The 14,899-nt window shown below is 56.0% G+C and overlaps 1 protein-coding gene across 1 annotated transcript in view; it reads right to left on the bottom strand.

Moving 5' to 3' along the window:
* VIRMA (vir like m6A methyltransferase associated) overlaps positions 1 to 14,899 on the bottom strand; it is a 1,848,046-nt gene that overhangs the window by 1,461,221 nt on the left and 371,926 nt on the right. The window lies entirely within an intron of this gene.

Below are 14,899 nucleotides of genomic sequence, written 5' to 3' on the forward strand. Positions count from 1 at the left end.
AAGTTTATCCAGGGCTGATTGGAGTAGCTGGTGGTCTACCAGGTCAAACGCAGCGCTGAGATCTAGCAGCATGAGTAACCTGGGCTTAGCTTTCTCCATCAGTTCCAGCATTTGTGTCTGTAGATCCAGCATGGCTGACTCTGTGCTGTGAGCCGCTCTGAAAAATGATTGTTGTTCATGTAACACATCTGCGGTTTCCCCATATTTTTGGAGCTTGTTGGTGGCTATTTTGTCTAAGATTTTTAAAATAAAATTTGAGTTTGTAATAGGACAGAGATTACTGGGATCCTTAGGATCCAGACCTGCCTTCTTTACAAACGGGGTTATTGTGACATTTTTAATATCGTCGGGGACTGCTCCCTCTAAGAAGGAGGCGTTAACTAACCTTGTCAGGATAGGTGCAAAGAGTTCTTTATGATGCAAGATGATCTTGGTGGGGAGGATGTTTTCAGTTTAAGAGGTTGGTTTCATGCCGGACATCACCCTACATAATTCTTCCTCTGAAACCGCTGAAAAATTAAATCTCTCCCTCTCAATTGATGTGGGGTTTTCTTCCGGAGGAGGCTCTATGCTGGTGGTATCTCTAGCCAAAATTATGTGGTTCCGTGCTTTTGATATTTTAGCCGCAAAACCCTCTTGTATCTTCCTTCGAAGGGATGTGTGGAGGAGAGAAGATTTGGGGTTTTTCCATATCCTTCAGTATTTTCGAAAAGTTTACTGGTCGAATTAGGAGCTGCCTTTATTTCTTTATTGCAATCAGACTTTGCTTCTCTAATTGCCTTTCGATATGCTTGCTCCGCGCATTTCCAATCCTCCCTGTTTTCCTGAGTTTGGCTCCTATGCCATATTCGTTCTTTAGCACGTTTTATTTGTTTAAGTTTATTGGTGTGCTGACTGTACCATTTGGCCTTAGTGCTATTTTTTCTTATTAGCTTGCTTTTTAGTGGTGCATACTTCTCTATCATCGCCTGCATGTGTTTGGTGTATTTTGCTAATTTATGTTCGCAGTCATCATTCACTGAGAAAGATTCGAGAATCTGACGAAGGCATGGTTTTAACTGCTCGGGTCCAATTTCTTTAAAATTTCTGCTTGAAACTTTCACATGTGGGTTCTCCAACTGCTTAAATGGGGAGATTAAGAGTATCTCTAGAGTCACCAAGCTATGGTCCGACCAAATGCATGGCTGTTTGTACAGATCCAGTCTAGCTGGTTACCCTGCGGGGTAGTAGGCTTGTTGTTTACTATTTGAAAGGCCAGATTGTTCATGGCGCATTCCAAGGCAATAGCCTCTTTATCATCTGGGTTCCCTCTCCACCTATTCATGTCCCCTACTAATAGGGTAGATGAATTGTCTGAGACCAGTTTACTTAGTTGCAGAGCTATTTCACTCTCAAAGTCGGAGGTCAGAGAGGGGGGTCTATATATCACAATTATGTTCAAACAGTCGCTTGGTGTGTGAGTCAATTTTAATTGAATGGTGTCGCACCCAGTACATTCAAGATTTGCTTTAAAGAGGTGCAGCGCTTCTTTAGCTATAACTACTACTCCTCCACCCTGTCCTTGATCTCTATGGAACAAGTTACTTACCTGTAACTGTTGTTCTCCAGCATGGGTCTGGTATGGATTCACATGCTCATGTATATTCCCTGTCGACAGGCCGGGAATCCTCGGTATAGAAAAGATCAGTATCAGTTTCGTTTCTGATCCGTCTTTCTCAGTAGTAACCAATCACTGGTCTCTGGGTCATACTGCCCCCAGCCAATGACTGCCCTCTCCCTAAGCCCCGCCCCTAGCAGCCATCCTCAGATTTGGTAGCACGTGAAGTGGCAGTATGACCAAGTGAAGAGCCGCAGAGGGGTAGGCGGGAGGGTTCGCATGTGAATCCATGCCAGACCCATGCTGGAGAACAACAGTTACAGGCAAGTAATTTGTTCCTTCTCCAGCATGGGGTCTGGCATGGATTCACATGCTCATGAATATAAGAATACATAGCAGTACACACATGCACAACCACGGAAGGTGGCAAAAGGCTCAACATCAAGCAATACAACAACTCAACATTAAGCAACTCTTACCTCCTCACCAGGCTCACCTTAGGCGAACAGGTTGCGCAGCACTGCCTGGCCGACTCTGGACTCCTCCCTGGAATCCCGGTCGACGCAGTAGAATCTCGTGAAGGTGTGCGTCGACCTCCACGTAGCAGCCTTGCAGATGTCGAGCAGGGGCACACCAGACAGGAACGCCGTAGTAGCAGCGATCGCTCTGGTCGAATGGGTCCTCGGACGGCCTGGCAAGGGTCGGTTTGCCAACCGGCGACAGTGCATGATGCAGCCGGAGAGCCATCTGGAAATGGAAGTCTTCGAGAGAGCCTTCCCTTGATTCACAGGTCCAAAGTTCACAAACAGCTGTGATGTCTTCCGAAAACTCTTCGTGCGGTCCACGTAGAACTTCAGCGCTCTAGCTACATCCAGCGAGTGCAGAGTCCTCTCAGCCGGCGACGAAGGCGACGGGAAGAAAACTGGCAACACAAAGGGCTCGTTGAGGTGGAAGTCTGACGGCACCATGGGCATTAAGGAGGGGTGCATCCTCAGCACCACCCTCGTGTCGTGAAAAGTCAAGTATGGAGGCTTGCAAGACAGGGCCTGGATCTCTCCCACTTGTCGTGCAGAGGTGATGGCCACGAGGAATGCTGTCTTCCACGACAGAAACTTCAACGGCACTGAATGCATAGGCTCGAATGGGGCCCCCATGAGCCTAGTTAGCACCACGTTGAGCTCCCACGCCGGGGCAGGGGCCTTCACCGGCGGGAATGATCGGAACAGTCCTTTCATAAATTCCTTCACCAGTCGATGAGACCACAAGGACGCCCGTCCTGTGGTTCTGGTGTAACGTGAGACGGCAGCCAGATGTACCTTGATGGAAGCGTGAGATAGGCCAGCCTTGGTCAAAGACAATAGGTACGGCAATACTTGAGGGGCCGTAATCCATAGAGGGTTAATCTTCTGTGAGCGGCACCAGACAGAGAACCTCTTCCATTTCTGTTCGTAGCACTTGAGAGTTGAGGATGCCCTGGCCTTCGCAAGAACCTCTCTGCAGTCGGCCGGGATGTCGTATCCTCCAAACTCTAGTGCTGCAGGAGCCAGGCCTGCAAGTTCAGCGACTGTGGGTCGTGATGGAGAATGGCGCCTCCTTCTCTGGATCCGCGTCCGTCGGCAGCTTGACTGGTGTGGACGCTGACAAGTCCAGAAGGTCCGGGAACCAGATCTGCCTCGGCCACGCCGGTGCGACGAGGATCATCCTGCACCGGGGCCTCTTGAGCTGGTTGACGAGCCGGAGTAGCAACGGCGGGAACGCATAAAGGAACAGGCCGTCCCAGGGGAACGAGAAAGCATCGCCCATGCTCCTCGGTTGGGGAAACCTGCTGGCGAACCTCCAGCACTTGGAGTTCGCCACCGTCGCGAAGAGATCGATCTGGGGTTCGCCCCATCATCGGAAGAGTCGGTCCATTTGATCCTGGCGCAGTTCCCACTCGTGGCAGGAGCGCAGCTCTCTGCTGAGTGAGTCGGCGATGGTGTTTTTTATCCCTGCCAGATGAAAGGGTACCAGAAACATCCCTTGGGCTACGGCCCAATGCCACAGATCCTGGGCTTCCTTGGATAGGGCAGGGGATCTGGTTCCGCCCTGCTTCCGAATGTAAAACATTGTGGTGGTGTTGTCGGTGAAGATCCTCACCACCTTGCCCTTGAGGGACGGAAGGAAGGACCCGAGGGCCCAGAACACTGCACGGAGCTCCAAGATGTTGATGTGCAGTGTCTTCTCCTCCGGGAGCCAAAGGCCTCTTGCGTGGAGACCCCCGGTGTGCGCTCCCCAAACTTCCAGGGAGGCATCCGTCGTCACCGTCACCTGGTGGGCCGGGGCTAGGAAACCTGTTCCCACCGTCAGATGAGACCCCACCATCGTATCGCCTGACGGAACGCTTCGTCGAGCGGGATCCTGTCCTCGAAGCTGCCCGTCGGCTGGATCCAGTGGGCGTCGAGGAATTCTTGCAAGGGCTGCATCCGAAGTCTGCAGTGGCGCACCAGATAAATGCAGGAGGACATCATTCCGAGGAGGGACTTGATAGACCTCACTCTGGCCACGTCCGTGGCCAGCAGACGTTGCACCTTTCTCAGGATGGTCCTTATCCTTTCCTCCGACGGTGAGGCCCACCGCGCCACTGTGTCGAGCTGTGCTCCCAGAAACAGGGCGACTTGCGACGGGACCAGGTGGGATTTTGGAAAGTTGATGGAGAACCCCAGGTCCGTGAGCAGCTGGACGGTCTTCGCAGTGTGTTCCACGGCGAGCTCCCTTGTCCTTGCCCGTATGAGCCAGTCGTCCAAGTAGGGGTAGACGTGGATCCCCTGCAGGCGGAGCTGCGCCGCCACCGGTGCTAGGCACTTGGTGAACACCCTGGGCGCCGATTTTAATCCGAACGGGAGAGCCTTGAACTGGTAGTGCAGCCCTTTGACCACGAACCTGAGGAACTTTCGGTGTCTCTTTAGAATAGGGATGTGGAAGTATGCATCCTCCAAGTCCAACGACGACAGGAACTCGCCCTCCTCCAGCTGTCCCAGCACGTCCTGGAGGGTGACCATCCGGAACTTCTGTGCCTTGATGTATTTGTTCAGTCGTCGCAGGTCCAGGATGGGACGCCATCCTCCTGTCTTCTTCTTTACGAGGAAGTATCTTGAGTAAACTCTGGAGCCCCGAAGCCTCTTTGGAACACGCTCAATGGCACCTTTCCTGAGCATCGCCCTTACTTCCAACAGCAGTTGAGGGACATGATTTTCCTTCCTGGCCACGGGAGGAATGCGGGGGCACTTCTTCTGGAACTCGAGGGCGTGCCCCAAGGCCAGGGCGTCCAGCACCCAACGGTCGGAGATGGATTCCCACAGGCCGATGAACTTCGTCAGCCGGCCTCCCACCGGGGTGCTTTGGCGGGGGCCCGACCTGACGGTCGGTTCAATCTTGCTTGGAGGCCGCTTTGCCTCCTTGACCACCTTGACGACGACGGCGGGATCCGCCTGACTTGCCGCGTCCCCTGTAGGCCTCCTGCGACGAAGATCTTGCCGCTTGACGGTACGTAGAGGAGCTGCTGCCGGCTCCCTTGGAGGCACCCGGTCTGCCTCCGGAGCTCCGAAAGGACGGCCGCCGCTGTTGGAACACACCCAGTGCACGGGCCGTCTCCGTGTCCGTCTTGATCGCCTGAAGGGACTCATCAACCGCCTTGCCAAAGAGGTTGTTCCCATCGAAGGGCATGTCCAAAACCTTGGTCTGTACGTCCTGGCAGAAATCCGTCGCCTTGAGCCACCCTCGTCGTCTCAGGCAAACGCTGTTGCCCAACTGACGGAAACCGGTGTCGGCGATGTCCGTAGCCACCGTAATGGCGTGGTCCGAGGCAATCTCACCTTCCTGTGAGATTTCCAGGGCCTCAGCCCTCTTGGCATCCGGAAGGAAGTCCAACAGAGGGGCGATCTTGAACCACAACTCCCTGTCGTAGCGGGCTACGATGGCCAGGGCATTGGCCGCCTTGATGGTCGTCCCTGCAGATGAGATGACCGGCGTCCCATCGCATCCAGCTACCTACCCTCGCCGTCCGGCAGGGAGGTTGAAGTCGAGGCCGAAGCCCCCCGCTTTCTTCTTGGCCGCCGCCGAAACGACCGAATCCGGGGTAGGTTGCGCCCTAAGGCACAAGGGGGCAGCGTCGGGGACCCGGTACTACTTCTCGTACCGGTCCCTCTTCGCAGGAGCCGTGGCAGGGTTCTTGAGGAGGGCGAGCCCCTCATCCCAGATGTCATCAAGAAGCGGTACGGCGAGGACCGTCTTCCTTTTAGCCTCGCGCCGCTGGTAAAGGAACCCTTCCTTCTTTTCTTCGGGGCAGAGCTGGAAGAGCTCGGATGCCCTGGAAATCATAGCATGGAAGGATCCAATCTCGTCGGGCGGGGACGCCCGGGCAGGGGGCGACGGGGGACACGTCCCGTCGTCGCCTCCGTCGTCATCCGTACCCGTCGTAGTCGTGTCCATGCCTGTATAATCCCCATGGGTAGTGGACTGGGGGGAAGACAGAGAAGGCCGCAGAGGCGGAGAGGAGGCCTAGGATGCCTCCTCCTCCTCTTAAGTGGTGGGCTCTCCGAAGGTCCTGGCTCCGGTTCCCCCGTTGGGTCTGGCTCAGGTACCTCCGTCGGGGGAAGGGGCAACCTAGTCCTTATCTCCGAGCATAAGGACTGGATGGCTGACAAAATGGCCGCCGAGGTGTCCTGCGGCGCCGGGAACGACGGGAGCGAGGGCTCTTGAGGAGCTTCGTCTGCGACACCGTCGCTCTCGTCGTCGCCCTCGTCGGGATCCCTCCCGATGGGCTGGGCCTCTTCCACGACTTGGATGAGCTCCTCTTCAGAGGTCGTGTCCGTATCCACGATGGCCACTAGCCCCTCCCCCACCCTTTCCAATGAGGACTTCGTGGGGGTCTTCTCGATGGGCCTGAAAGACGACTCCCTCCGTGGTGGCAGGGAGACCCTGGTACCTGAGGGCGCCTCCACTGGTGTAGCCTCCACAGGCTAAGCCAGGGCCGCGGCGACATCCTCAATCGAGGTCTTAGCAGGGTGAATTAAGGCCAACGTCACCTTCTGTACGCCTGGGGCCTTCACCTTGGGGGGAGGGTCCGAGCCTCGCTCCCCCTCTGCCGGAATCTTCGAGATCGCCCGGGGCCTCTCCAGACGCTTCGCCGGGTTCTCGGACTTCCTCTTACCCGAGCCAGAGCGTTGGCTCGTGGTTGATGGCGCCGGGGAGGATGCGCCCTGCCTGGCAGCCAAGGAGGCCGACCGTTCGGCACTCCCGGTGCCCGCGGACTCGCGGTGCTTAGCCTTTTGTTGGGCCCCCGTCGCCGGGGCGCCCTCACAGGACTTAGAAGACCGCTCAGACTTCTTTTTCTTCTTCTCGCCTGACGGGCTCTGCCCTTCCAGCCAGTTGGCGAGACGGAGTTGGCGATCCTTCATGGTCCGCTCCACCATGTTCCCACAAAACGCGCAGTCCTTTTCCTTGTGCGTCTTGTCCTCATGGAGGCAGTAGAGGCATAACGAATGCTCGTCCTCCTTGAAAACGTTCTGAAGCTGGCATCCAGGGCAGGTCCTGAACAGCTTACCGGGCGTCGAGCTTCCTTTCTCCTGGGCCATGACCGGTGTAGCCCTCGGAACTTCTGGAATCCTCCAAAAGCGTAACTCGACGAAATCTTCACCCTTGAGGGGCGTAGAAACTCCAAAACGGATCTCCGTTGATCGGATGTGGACACGGTGGAGCTTGAGGCTCTATTTAACCGAAAAATGAGAAAATCTGAAAAAAGCGCGAAAATGCAGCAAAAGCTCGAGAGCTACAGCACGAGGATTCCCAACACTTGAACGTGTGGTAAAAATCTGAGCATGGCTACCAGGGGCGGGGCTTAGGGAGAGGGCAGTCATTGGCTGGGGGCAGTATGACCCAGAGGCCAGTGATTGGTTACTACTGAGAAAGATAGATGAGAAACGAAACTGATACTGATTTTTTTTCTATACCGAGGATTCCCGGCCTGACGGGGAATATTCATGAGCACGTGAATCCATGCCAGACCCCATGCTGGAGAATTTTATTGTATAAGGAACAAGTTACTTACCTGTAACTGTTGTTCTCCAGCATGGGTCTGGCATGGATTCACATGCTCATGAATATTCCCCGTCGTCAGGCTGGGAATCCTCGGTAAAGAAAAAACCAGTATCAGTTTTGTTTCTGATCTGTCTTTCGTAGTAATAACCAATCACTGGTCTCTGCGTCATACTGACCACAGCCAATGACTGCCCTCTACCTAAGCACCGCCTCTGGCAGCCATCTTCAGATTTGGAAGCACGTGAAGTGGCAGTATGACCAAGTGAAGAGCCGCAGAGGGGTAGGCGGGAGGGTTCGCATGTGAATCCATGCCAGACCCATGCTGGAGAACAACAGTTACAGGTAAGTAACTTGTTCCTTCTCCAGCATGGGGTCTGGCATGGATTCACATGCTCATGAATAAAGAATACATAGCAGTACACACATGCACAACCACGGGAGGTGGCAAAGGCTCAACATTAAGCATCACATCAACTCAACATTAAGCATCTTACCTCCTCACCAGGCTCACCTCAGGCGAACAGGTTGCGCAGCACTGCTTGGCCGACCCTGGACTCCTCCCTGGAATCCCGGTCGACGCAGTAGAATTTCGTGAAGGTGTGCGTCGACCTCCACGTAGCAGCCCTGCATATGTCCAGCAGGGGCACACCAGATAGGAACGCCGTGGTAGCTGCGATCGCTCTGGTGGAATGGGCTCTCGGACGGCCAGGCAGCGGTCGGTTTGCCAACCGGTGACAGTACATGATACAGCCGGAGAGCCATCTGGAGATGGAAGCCTTCGAGAGAGCCTTTCCCTGATTGACAGGTCCAAAGTTCACAAAGAGTTGTGACGTCTTCCGAAAACCCTTCGTGCGGTCCACGTAGAACTTCAGCGCTCTAGCTACATCCAGCGAGTGCAAAGTCCTCTCAGCCGGCGACGAAGGCGACGGGAAGAACACAGGTAACACCAAGGGTTCGTTGAGATGGAAGTCCGACGGTACCTTGGGCATGAAGGAGGGGTGCGTCCTGAGCACTACCCTTGTGTCGTGGAAAGTCAAGTACGGGGCCTTGCAGGAAAGGGCCTGGATCTCTCCCACTCGTCGTGCGGAGGTGATGGCCACAAGAAAAGCTGTTTTCCACGATAGAAACTTCAACGGGGCCGAGTGCAGAGGCTCGAACGGAGGTCCCATGAGCTTGGTCAGCACCACGTTGAGCTCCCACGCCGGGGCCGGAGCCTTCACCGGCGGGAACGATCTGAACAGTCCCTTCATGAACTTTCACCAGACGATGAGACCACAAGGACGTCCGCCCCGTGGTTCTGGTGTATCGGGAGATCGCAGCAAGATGAATCTTGATGGACGCGTGTGCCAGACCAGCCTTGGCCAGCGTCAGCAGGTACGGCAGTACTTGGGGAGCCGTAATCCGTAGAGGGTTAATCTTCTGTGCGTGGCACCAGACAGAGAACCTCTTCCATTTGTGTCCGTAGCATTTAAGAGTCGAGGACGCCCTGGCCTTTGCAAGAACCTCTCTGCAATCGGCCGGTATGTCGTATCCTCCAAACTCTAGCGCTGCAGGAGCCAGGCCTGCAAGTTCAGCGACTTCGGGTCGTGGTGGAGGATGGCGCCTCCTACCCTGGAGAGTAGATCCGCGTCCGCCGGCAGCTTGATCGGCGGGGACGCTGACAAGTCCAGAAGGTCCGGGAACCATATCTGCCTCGGCCACGCAGGTGCGACGAGGATCATCCTGCACCGTGACCTCTTGAGCTGGTTGACGAGCCGGATTAGCAGAGGCAATGGAGGGAACGCGTAGAGGAACAGGCCCTCCCAGGGGAACGAGAAAGCATCGCCCATGCTCCTCGTCTGGGGAAACCTGCTGGCGAACCTCCGGCACTTGGTGTTCGTCGCCGTCGCGAACAGGTCGATCTGGGGTGTGCCCCACCGTCGGAAGAGGCGATCCACCAGATCCTGCCGTAGTTCCCACTCGTGGCACGAGCGTAGCTCCCTGCTGAGTGAGTCGGCGATGGTGTTTTTTATCCCTGCCAGATGAAACGGCACCAGAAAAATCCCTTGGGCGACGGCCCAATGCCACAGGTCCTGAGCCTCCTTGGACAGCGCTGGGGACCTGGTTCCGCCCTGTTTCCTGATGTAAAACATGGTGGTGGTGTTGTCGGTGAAGATCCTCACCACCTTGCCCTTGAGGGACGGAAGGAAGGACCTGAGGGCCCAAAACACTGCACGGAGCTCCAGGACGTTGATATGCAGGGACTTCTCCGTCGGGAGCCATAGTCCCCTTGCGTGCAGATTTTCGGTGTGCGCTCCCCACCCTTCCAGGGAGGCATCCGTGGTCACAGTCTCCTGGTGGGCTGGGGTCTGGAAGTCCATGCCCGCCGTCAGATGCGCGCGGGTGCCCCACCACCGTATCGCTCGTCGGAAACTCTCGTCGAGCTTGATCCTTTCCTCGAAGCTGCCCGTCGTCTGGATCCAGCGCGCATCCAGGAATTCTTGCAACGGGCGCATCCGGAGCCTGCACATGGGAATGAGGTAGATGCAGGAAGACATCATCCCGAGGAGGGACTTGATGGACCTCACTTTGGCCGCGTCGGCCACCAACATCCGTTGCACCTTGCCCAAGATGGTCCTGGTCCTCTCCTCCGACGGGGAGGCCAGAAGAGACACTGTGTCGAGCCTCGCTCCCAGAAACAGTGCGACTTGCGCGGGCACCAGGTGGGATTTGGCGTAGTTCACGGAGAATCCCAGGTCCGTGAGGAGTTGGACGGTCCTTGCCGTGTGGACCACGGCGAGCTCCCTCGTCTTGGCGCGGATGAGCCAGTCGTCCAGGTAGGGGTAGACGTGAATCCCCTCGCGTCGCAGCTGCGCCGCCACCGGTGCGAGGCACTTGGTGAATACCCTGGGTGCCGACCGTAGTCCGAAGGGGAGGGCTTTGAACTGGTAATGACGCCCTTGGACCACGAATCTGAGGAATTTTCGGTGCCCCTTTAGGATGGGAATGTGGAAGTAGGCATCCTCCAAATCCAACGACGATAGGAAGTCTCCTTCCTCCAGCTGACCCAGGACGTGCTGGAGGGTGACCATCCGGAACTTCTGCGCCTTGATGAACTTGTTCAGACGTCGCAGGTCTAGAATGGGGCGCCATCCTCCCGTCTTCTTCTTCACGAGGAAGTATCTCGAGTAGACTCCGGAGCCCCGAAGCCTCTTTGGGACGAGTTCGATGGCGCCCTTTCTGAGCATCGCCTTTACCTCCAGGAGAAGTTGAGGGACGTGAAGTTCTTTCCTGGCCACGGGGGGGACGCGCGGGCACCTTCTTTGAAACTCGAGCGCGTGGCCCCGGGCCAGGGCGTCCAGCACCCAACGGTCGGTGGAGATGGACTCCCACACGCTGACGAAGCCCGCCAGCCGGCCTCCCACCGGGGTGCTTCGGTGGGGGCCCGACCCCACGGCCGGTTCAATCCTGCTTGGACGCGGCCTTGCCGCCTTGACCTCCTTGGCGACGACGGCGGGGTCCTCCAGACTTGCCTCGTCCTCTGTAGGCCTCTTGCGACGACGAGCGGGCCGCTTGACGGTAGGAAGCGAAACCGCCGCCGGAACCTTTGGAGGCGCCCTTGCCTCCGCCGCTCCGAAAGGGTGTCCGTCGTTGCTGCAGGACTCCAAGGGCCCGGGCCGTCTCAGTATCCGCCTTGATGGCCTGAAGGGAATCGTCCACTGTCTTGCCAAACAGGTTGTTCCCGTCGAAGGGCATGTCCAGGACTCTGGTCTGGACGTCCTGCCGGAAGTCCGTAGCTTTGAGCCATCCACGACGTCGAAGGCAAACGCCGTTGCCCAGCTGGCGGAACCCAGTGTCGGCGATGTCCGTCGCCACGGTGATGGCGTGGTCCGAGGCCACCTCACCTTCCTGCAGGATCTCCAGGGCCTCCGCCCTCTTGTCGTCCGGCAGAAAATCCAGCAGGGGAGCTATCTTGTACCAGAGCTCCCTGTCGTAGCGGGCCACGATAGCCAAGGCGTTGGCCGCTTTAATCGTCGTCGCTGCCGACGAGATGACTCTACGCCCCATAGCATCCAATTTCTTTCCCTCGCCGTCCGGCGGGGAAGTCGATGTGGAGGCCGCACCCCCCCCCCCGCTTTCTTCCTGGCTGCCGCGGAGACGACGGAATCCGGGGTAGGCTGCGCCCGGAGGCATAGGGGGGCCGTGTCAGGGACCCGGTACTTCTTCTCGTACCGGTCTCTTCTAGCTGGCGTCGTGGAAGGGTTCTTGAGGAGGCAAAGGCCCTCATCCCAAATGTCGTCCAACAGAGGCACTGCGAGGACCGTCTTCCTCTTGGCCTTGCGCCGCTGATAAAGGAAGCCTTCCTTTTTCTTCTCCTCAGGGCAGAGCTGGAAAAGCTCGGAAGCCCTAGAGATCATGGAGTGGAAAGATCCGATCTCGTCGGGCGGAGAAGCCCTGGTGGGGGGCGATGACGGAATATCCTCGTCGTATGCCTCGTCGTCCGTACCCGTCGCTGCCGTGTCAGTCCCCGTATCATCCCCTCGGGTGGACGGGGAGGAGGGCTGGACGGGGCGCGACGGTAGAAAAGGAGGTGGTGGATGGATCCTTCTTTTCTTGGTAGGGGGAACACCAGAAGGTCCCGGTTCTGGATCCCCCGACGGGAGAGGTTCCTCCGTCGGTAACGGTAGCCTCGTCCTTATCTCGGAGCATAAGGACTGTATGGCCAACAAAATGGCCGCCGAGTTGTCTTGCGGCGCTGGCAGAGGGGAATCCGACGGGCGAGCAGGGGCCCCGTCGGTATCCTCGACGATGTCGTCGTCGTCACCTGCGTCGGGGTCCATTCCGACGGGCTGGCCTTGTTCCACGCCTAGGCCGTGGCTTAAGACCTCGATCAGCTCCTCTTCTGAGGTTGAGGCCGAATCTACGACGACGCCCTGCCCCCCCCTTCTTCTTCCCCACGGAGGGTTTCACGGGGGTCCTATCGATGGGCACAAAAGAAGACTCCCTCCGAGGAGGCAGGGAGATTCTGGGCCCTGAGGACGCCACCACTGGTGCAGCCTCCACAGGCTGAGCCAGGGCCGCCGCGACCGTTTCGATAGAGGGCTTGGTCGGATGGATCAAGGCCTTCACCACCTTAGGTGCGCTCACCGCCTTATCCTTGAGGGAGGGGGCACTGCCACGCTCCTCCTCTGCCTTAGAGCTCGACCGGGGCCTCTCCAGGAGCTTCGCCGGGTGCTCGGCCTTCCTCTTACCCGACCCAGAGCGTTGGCTCGTGGTTGATGGTGCCGGGGAGGGTGCACCCTGCCTGGCGCCCGTAGAGCCCGACCGTTCGGCGCTCCCGGTGCCAGCGGACTCGCGGTGCTTGGCCTTATGTTGGGCCCCCGTCGCCGGGGCGCCCTCAAAGGTCTTAGAAGACCGCTCGGACTTCTTCTTCTTCTCGCCAGACGGGCTCTTACCCTCCAGCCAGTTGGCGAGACGTTGATGACGGTCCTTCATGGTCCGTTCCGACATGTTGCCGCAAAACGCACAGTCCTTCTCCACGTGCGTTTTGTCCTCATGAAGGCAGTAAAGGCAGAAAGAGTGTTCGTCCTCCTTAAAGACGTTCTGCAGCTGGCATCCAGGGCAGACCCTGAACAGCTTTCCGGGCGTCGAGCTTCCCTTCTCCTGGGCCATCTCCGAGACCGGGCCTGAGAAGCTTCTGGAGTCCTCCGAAGCGTAGCTCGACGAATCTTCACCCTTGAGGGGCACAGACGAATCCGACACGGGTCCCCGTTGATCGGATGTAGGATCGGTGGAGCTTGAGGCTCTTTTGACCGAAAGAATCGAAGTTTTGTGAAAAAGCGCGAAAAAATAGCACTAACGCTCGAGAGCAATAGCACGAGGATCCCAACACATGAACGTGCGGTAAAAATCTGAAGATGGCTGCCAGAGGCGGTGCTTAGGTAGAGGGCAGTCATTGGCTGTGGTCAGTATGACGCAGAGACCAGTGATTGGTTATTACTACGAAAGACAGATCAGAAACGAAACTGATACTGGTTTTTTCTTTACCGAGGATTCCCAGCCTGACGACGGGGAATATTCATGAGCATGTGAATCCATGCCAGACCCCATGCTGGAGAATATGTATCCCTCTGGAACTGCATTAGTACCTACTGGACCAATAGGGTCTTTTAGCCATGTTTCGGTAATGCACGTGATGTCCAGGTCCCTTTCTACGATTAGGTCATGGACACTGTGTGCATGCTTATTTAACAAGCTTGTGTTTAGCAAGCCCACTTTTAAGGCAGCGTTATCACGTTTGTGGGCTATTTTATGCTTTATCTCCCTATCCAACATGTTACTTCTCCAGGTGCCACGTGCTGGAGTGCTGGTTGTCTGCTGTAAGTGGCTGCCGACTTCCTCTTGACTCATTTCGTGTGCAAACAGAGGGGAAAGAGAGAGGAGAGGGGGCTCACCCTCACAGAGGTCCAGTGAGGGGGTATTTCTAAAATATAAACTACTGTGATTGTGATCTGCTCGAGCTGAGTAGATTATTCCTCTAGCCTGTGGCAATAATTACGTAAATAAGAGGGAGAATTAGACTTGCTCACCTCGGGACCTTCTTTACACCTCCTTTCACAGACTGCAGCAGACTGTGCCTGCCCGTGCGCGCTGGCACGTTCGCGCCAGGGTTCTATTGGAATGGGAGTTGGGAACTACAATCCTGCTGGGGATTGTAGTTTCTGGCCTGTCTGACGTGTGTAGAGAAGGAACTTCTCTCTTTCAAAATAGCATTAGTACAACAAAATGAAAACTAGATGGCCTAGAATGCTCAAAGCTAGTGAGATTCACCTGATGCTAATCTTCATAATCTTAGCAACAAATCACATGAATTACAATTTTTTAAAAGGTTTAAAACTTAGTCTAAGAACAACAAATAAAATGCAAATTTTACTAAACTGTTTCCAAACGAAAGTTCGCTGGCACGCTGCTTTTATACTGCAGCAGACTGTGCCTGCCCGTGCGCACAAGCGTGTTCGCGCCGGATTTCAATTGAAATGGGAGTTGGGAACTACAATCCTGCTGGGGATTGTAGTTTCTGGCCTGTCTGACGTGTGTAGAGAAGGAACTTCTCTCTTTCAAAATAGCGTTAGTGCAACAAAATGAAAACTAGATGGCCTAGAATGCTCAAAGCCAGCGAGGTTCACCTGATACTATTGTTCACAATCTAAGTAACAAATAACATGAATTACAATTTTTTAAAAGGTT

The sequence above is a fragment of the Ambystoma mexicanum genome, chromosome 5q (genome assembly GCF_040938575.1).
Source record: "Ambystoma mexicanum isolate Mex_15411 chromosome 5q, UKY_AmexF1_1, whole genome shotgun sequence".
Classification (NCBI taxonomy): Eukaryota; Metazoa; Chordata; class Amphibia; order Caudata; family Ambystomatidae; genus Ambystoma; species Ambystoma mexicanum.